Below are 6,865 nucleotides of genomic sequence, written 5' to 3'. Positions count from 1 at the left end.
CAGATCAAATTTATTTACAACTGCAAGTGTTGCTTCCAAAATGAGATCTTAAATAATCTAACACAAGGCATTACATGATATCAAGTTTCAAAGCCCGAGATAATGCTGTTGGAAAAACATCTTCATTTATAATCATAACCAAACAAAAGTTGTTCTCAAAGTACAAGTGACTTCACTTCTACAAATGTTGCCAAGATAACTAATTTGCTTAAGACTACAGGTATTGTACCCAAATAGAATTTATGTAAACAGTGTTTCATCACACGGGCCATTTGAGGACATCAACTTCTAAGGGAGTAACTAGAAGCTCTTGAAGCTTACTTTAAGTTCATGAACATGCCTGTTTACTAGAAAAAGATCACTGACACACCCATGGTGAAGCATCCCACGGCCACCCAAGGGCTCAATCGCTCACCTGTCTCAGCAAACACAGCAATAAATGTTAATTTGTCAGATTACAACTTATGCCTGTATAGGTAATGAAGTAAATAGAGTGACTGCATCCATGAGTGTCATATTTCCTATCAAGGCATTTATCTACTAAAACATATCGTTCCATCCCATGATGGATTTGCAAAATTCTTCATAGTGTAATAGTTGAGTCAAATATGCATTAGATATACTAACAAGACAAATGCTTCTATAATTTGTGATTTCCTTTCCATGGGAATGTTGCACAATGGGCAATTTGTGTGCTGGAAGCTCTTAGAAAATAGACATGCTGACTGAGGAAAAGTACTCATTCCCTTCTAGGGTTTCAAACCATCATGAACATCCTTACGCAGGAGTTTTAATTTTTTTTTTTTTGAAAAAAAAAAAAAAGCACCTAATCATTCAAATGGAGATGGGTGCCAGTTTAAAATAAGACTATATTTGGAGATAAGAATGTTAATTGAGTAGGCGTTGGCCCTGGATTTGAAGGTACTGGAATGGGCTCAGAAATTCAACATCTAAAAACCCTCATGCCCAGGCATGGCCTTTTTACACCTTAACAGAGTTGAATTTAGGCATTACATTTGCAGGATATAAATGCATGCATCATTAAACAAAAGCATCTGGGGAACTAGTTTGAACATAATGCAGACAAACAGATAAAGTGGAACCTAACAAGTCCCACGAGACCAGCAGTATGCTTGTAGAAAAACAAAGCCTACCTATTCTAGCTGCCTTCCAAAAGAAACCTCGGAACCTGCCAGATGCATGTCTCATTAGAATGCAAATCAATTCACTTACTATCAAAATCAAAATTACATAATTAACTATTTATCAAATGAAGCTTTAAAAAGCAAAGATAGAAAGGAAAAAAATCATAGCATATAAGCATAATATGCGTAACTCCTATTGTCAGCACTTCCTACAAATGAAATCATACACCACTGTCACTGATAACCTCATCTATAAAATTGACCACCTCCAAACATAGATACAACAGATGGTTGGGCGAGGCAAATCACTTGCAAGTCTGGTAAAAGAAAGTTAAGTACCGTGCCCTTCAAAAGACCAGGGAAACTCAACTTCATACAACACAATCAAACATCAAAATAGAACAGATTTATTTAAAAAAGAGCAATTACCCAGTTTTCTGCTCAAGAAGTGCTGGAAATTGCATCTTCAAATAAGTGCAGGAACAAATCCCTAACAGCACTACTGTAAGAAATGAATTGAAATTGAAGAGTGCTGACTGGAAATCCAACCCATAAAAAAATCATAATATCAGAGCATTTTAAAATGAAAAAATAAGAAATCAATTCCTCAAATTATCATTGACAACTGAATTACCATATTTGAATGCTCCTGAACTGTTGTTTTTCCTTCTGTTTTTTATAATTTGTTTTCCTTCTTTTTTCCTACTTAAACTACAAAAAGAAAACTTTTGTTAGATCCAAAATATCTGACATGAATACTGAATATACATACTTCGATATTGCACAAGATGAAACAAACAAAGTGCATGTTGATTTTGCATACCTAGTTCAAAATATATACCAAAACAATAGCAGACTTTTCATCCATTGTCATTCATATCATTCGAATAAGTAAATTTCAAAGACTAAACATTTCACAGAATTGCACTAAACGAAAATGGGCTTATACATGACTGATAAATCAATAGACAATAACAAAATAACAAGACCACAAAACTGCAAGAGTTGCACATGCACATTGCATCACCAGGAAAATTTGTTCTAGAGATCAATTCAACGTTTTCCGTCCAATGCATAGCACAGATACCATTAGACACCAAAATAACACAATATTAGGTTTAAAAGTAGTTAACCACGACTACAAATACCATAGAGCAGCAAAAATCTTCACTTTATGGACAGAAAATGAACATCATCTTTCCAGAAATAGGGATTGGTACTCCACTTAGTAAAATAAAAATCAGCGTGCAAAACAATCTAAATCCAATAGCATATACAGCTTTTATTTTGAAAGTTTTTAAATATTACCACTACGGTGCATAGCGCATAATGTACAGATCTAAGACAATATTTGAATGCTAAAAGAAGAATATGGTGAACGCTAATGACCCCCCATACAAGTAAAAAGTATATAAAAATGCACAAAAATGTATAAAAACATATAAAAGTGGTTGGAAACATGTTTAAAGTGTATTGGGGTTCTAACTATTTCGAAATTATCTCCACCATAATGACAGCCTGCAGGTCTGTCATTAGCATGACCCAATAAATACACTAAATAACTTTTTTCCGGTTTTCTTTCTGAATTATATTGTCTGTCATGTATGCCATACTCGAGCAAATTATATCCAGTACATGTCAATCATTTAACATTCTCCAATAGTAGGAAGCTCCATCACATGCTATTCTTAATTCAATGATTCCACGTTTTTCCTATTAACATCCAGGTGAATCCCTTGCACCATGCCAACAATAATATACAAAGCAAGATAATGCTGCCCATTAATATACAAAGAAAATTTTTCAACAGAGTCAATTCAAAGCCACCATTAAGTCACCCCCAAAAAAATGCAAACCTCCCTCTAATATATCTTAAAACAAAAGGCTATGAATTTGTAATAAATATATAAATTAAATGCTAAAAATATTTACAAGTTTATAACCAAAATTTTGCATGTTGTAAATAGAGAGTTTAGGGCAATAATCCAAGGGAATTAATAGAAGAATACAGAAAATAGAAAAGTCTCTGAAATTGATTCAAGAGTGAGTGGAGTTTCATAGATCTGTAGGGAGGCATTTGGAAAGAGAAGAGAAAGAAACAACAAAATATACAGAACTTGTGAACTAGGTATTAAAATTGATGTGCATATGGATCAAATTTTGCATGTCTTCATTCAAAAAAACTTTAGCAATAGACAATTGAAAATTCCATATGAAATGAACTTAACTAAAGTATTTTTGAAATTGCATAAGAGAAACATTTCTTCAAATTTAACCAGTCATACCATTTAAATAATGTATCTCAGTTCTTTCAAAGTACATCTGTTGAGTTAAAACTAAGATCCTAAAGATTTCTTCTAACTGCTTCAAGCATTTTTTTTCTTTATCCCTCAACACCGTATCAAAATCTGACCTTTTTTATTCTTTAACCCTCAACTCTGTATCAATATCTGACCTTCCCATTTAAAATTTTTGTTCAGCAGACCTCAAATGCCAGTAGAAATACAATTCAAAAAGAGATGAATAAGAACAATAATTGAGGCAGCATAGAGACACAGAATGCCATATGAACAAATAAACAATGTGGCACTAGCTAAAGAAAATTGCACAATTATTTGGAAAGAAGGTTTTTCAAATGAGTCTGGCTAACACATGGTCCTACGGCACGCCAAACAAAAAAAAACAAAAAAAAAACAAAAAAAAGGAAAATAAATTCAAAGAACATGATATAATTTTCACAAATTTCAAAACACTGTTCACCAATTTCATATACCTTTTCACTCATCCACCTATTTTCAAAATAATTCAGTCCAATCTCGATGCAACCTAATGCCCTAGAGCATTGGTAGCATTTGCCGTTTCAAATTTAGTTCACTGATAAGAAGATGTACAAATGAGATTGCATAATCTCCACAACAGCAAAATCAACACCAAAATAAAATCTATAGGTTTCTTATAAATCAATATCTTTCATCAAATTGCCAAGATTGACCAAATTGAAGGTTACCCAGATCACCTAATTGACTAATTCACTCAATAAAGAGAAGGGCCTAAATGAAAATTCACTCCTCTCAGCCAGCTGTAGCCGAGAAAGCTTAGAACGTCTAACAAAGGAACCATCCAAGTAAGTTATTACTTGTTACTAAGTCCGCATCTTTATGCATAGAGCACCTCCAACCCTTCACTACTTTTCATCTAATTTGATTTCAAATTTAAGTAATAAACTTGATTTCATATGAACTACTCCAAACCTTTCATCAAATTTTCATCAAAATCTCTTTAAAATTCCCCCATTATCCCAAATTTCTCTTTTCATCAAATTTGATGGAAAAAAAATCATCTCCGATGCTTCATCTTTTTAAATTTTCATCAAATTTAAATTTGATGAATTTTCAATTTGATGAAAAAAAATGACTCCCTTAATCTGATAAACATTTGATCAAAGGATTGGAAATGATTTTTTAACACTTTTTCATTAAATTGGTGAAGGAACTTTTTTCATCTAATTTGATTTCAAATTTAAGTAAAAACTTGATTTGATATAAACTACTCCAAACCTTTCATCAAATTTTCATCAAAATCTTTTTAAAATTCCCCCACTATCCCAAATTTCCCTTTTCATCAAATTTGATTGGGGGGGGGGGGGGGGGGAATGATCACCAATGCTTTATCTTTTTAAATTTTCATCATATTCAAATTTGATAGGAAAAAAAAAGTTTCTCCATTGATTTGATAAACATTTGATAAAAGGATTGGACATTGTTTTCGAGTATTTTTTTCATCAAATTAACACTTTCCTTGACCAAAAAACAGAAAAAATCGCAAGAAATGACTGTTTATACAGAAACTTCAAAATAAAGTTAAAGTGTCACTGCCATAGACCCCTAAGATTGAGTACCAAATCAAATCCAAAAACAGCTAAAGTGTTAATCTAATTGCGAACTCTTCAACAACCACCAATGTGAACACCACCTCGAAAATGCAACAGATCTCGTTAATTCATGAACTACACATATACATACAATTATAGATACATTCATGTTTGATGGAGAGAGAGAGAGAGAGAGAGAGAGAGAGAGAGAGAGAGACTTGACTCACCGCAGATCGGATGGAGAGAAGGGAAAGAGTTAGGGTTTCAGAACTCCAACTGTGAAGAGAAACAGAGAGAGGGGTCGATGAGCGTTTGGATCCTCTATACTACTTTTTCCCTACTTTTGGTTCGTCACTCACCAAATCATATCATGCCACATCTGCACACATCATAACCCTTTCTTTTGGAGGGATTTTTATTAATAAGTCTAATTTGGAAGTGTTTTAACCCAAGAAGTTTATAAAGGAATTTTTTAACCCATTTAGTCCCACAACAATGATTCATCTCACTAAAAATATCACCACTAATAGCACTAATGCATTAAAAAAGTTAAAAAAAAAAAAAAAATACAACTCCAAGACCAAAACATCACATCATTAATGACGGGACTCACTGCCACCTAATTAATGGGAGCACTAATTAGTGCTCCCAAGCATTTTTCTTAGTCCCATGTATGTATAGTTTTATTCCATAAAGTCCATTTTCTTGATTTACACTATTTTCTTGGACACTTATACCCTTATATTTAATTTTGATACCCTTATAAATATTTTTTCAACGATTAGCAATTTAATGATGTGAACATTCATATTTTAAAATTTACATTTGTAGGAATGCAAATTGGCCCGTGGGCGGCCCGAAACCCGCCCGCGAGCCAGGGCAGACCCGACCCGTTGACAATGTGAATATTCACATTGACATGTTAAAATTCACATTAATAGGAGTGTAAAATTGGCCCCCGTCCCGTGGCAGCGCAAAACCCGCCCGCTGCCCATGGGCAGCCCGGGGCGGGCCCAGCCCGGCCCGTTGACAATGTAAATATTCACATTGACATGTTAACATTCACATTGATAGGGGTGTAAAATTAGTCCACGCCTCGTAGCTGCCTGAAACCCGCCCACGGCCCGTAGGCGGGCCTGGCCCGGCCTGTTGACAATGTGAATGTTCACATTGACATATTTAACATTCACATTGATAAGAGTATAAAACTAGACAGCAGCCCATGGCAGGCCCGACTCGGCCCGGCTCGGCCCGTTGACAATGTGAATATTCACATTGACATGTTAACATTCACATTAATAGGAGTGTAAAATTGGCCCCCGTCCCGTGGCGGCGCGAAACCCGCCCGCGGCCTGGGGCAGGCTCGATCCGGCCCGTTGACAATGTGAATATTCACATTGACATGTTAACATTCACATTGATAAGAGTATAACATTGACCCGCGGCCCATGGACGGCCAAAAGCCCGCCCGCGGCCCGGGGCGGGCCTAGCCCGTTGACAATGTGAATATTCACAGTGACATGTTAACATTCACATTGATAAGAGTGTAAAATTGGCCCGCAGCCCGTGGGCGGCCCGAAGCACGACCGCAGCCCGACGCGGGCTTGGCCCAACCCGTGACAATGTGAATATTCACATTGACATGTTAACATGCACATTGATAGGAGTGTAAAATTAGCCCGCGCCCCGTGGCTGCCTGAAACTTGTCCACGCCCGTGGGCGGCCCGGGGCGGGCCCGGCCCGGCCTGTTGACAATGTGAATATTCACATTGACATGTTAACATTCACATTGATAAGAGTGTACAAATGGCCCGTGACCCGTAGACAGCCCGAAGCCCGACCCCGGGCC

The 6,865-nt window shown here is 36.1% G+C and overlaps 1 non-coding gene across 2 annotated transcripts; it reads right to left on the bottom strand.

The window, feature by feature from the left end:
- Positions 1-384: 384 nt before the first annotated feature.
- On the bottom strand, positions 385-5,403 carry LOC114310321 (uncharacterized). Of its 2 annotated transcripts, none has more exons than XR_014342987.1 (5): positions 5,244-5,403; positions 1,780-1,856; positions 1,575-1,647; positions 1,155-1,189; positions 385-415 (listed from the first exon to the last, which is right to left on the bottom strand). It is a non-coding gene; the product is annotated as an uncharacterized LOC114310321 (transcript). The 2 variants fall into 2 exon arrangements; XR_014342988.1 differs by having other exon boundaries at positions 5,235-5,369.
- Positions 5,404-6,865: the final 1,462 nt, after the last annotated feature.

Source organism: Camellia sinensis, chromosome 10 (assembly GCF_055761805.1).
Source record: "Camellia sinensis isolate YWXY chromosome 10, ASM5576180v1, whole genome shotgun sequence".
Lineage (NCBI taxonomy): Eukaryota > Viridiplantae > Streptophyta > Magnoliopsida > Ericales > Theaceae > Camellia > Camellia sinensis.
The sequence above is the reverse complement of the archived record's forward strand: the minus strand, read 5'-3'. Positions and strand labels throughout refer to the sequence as shown.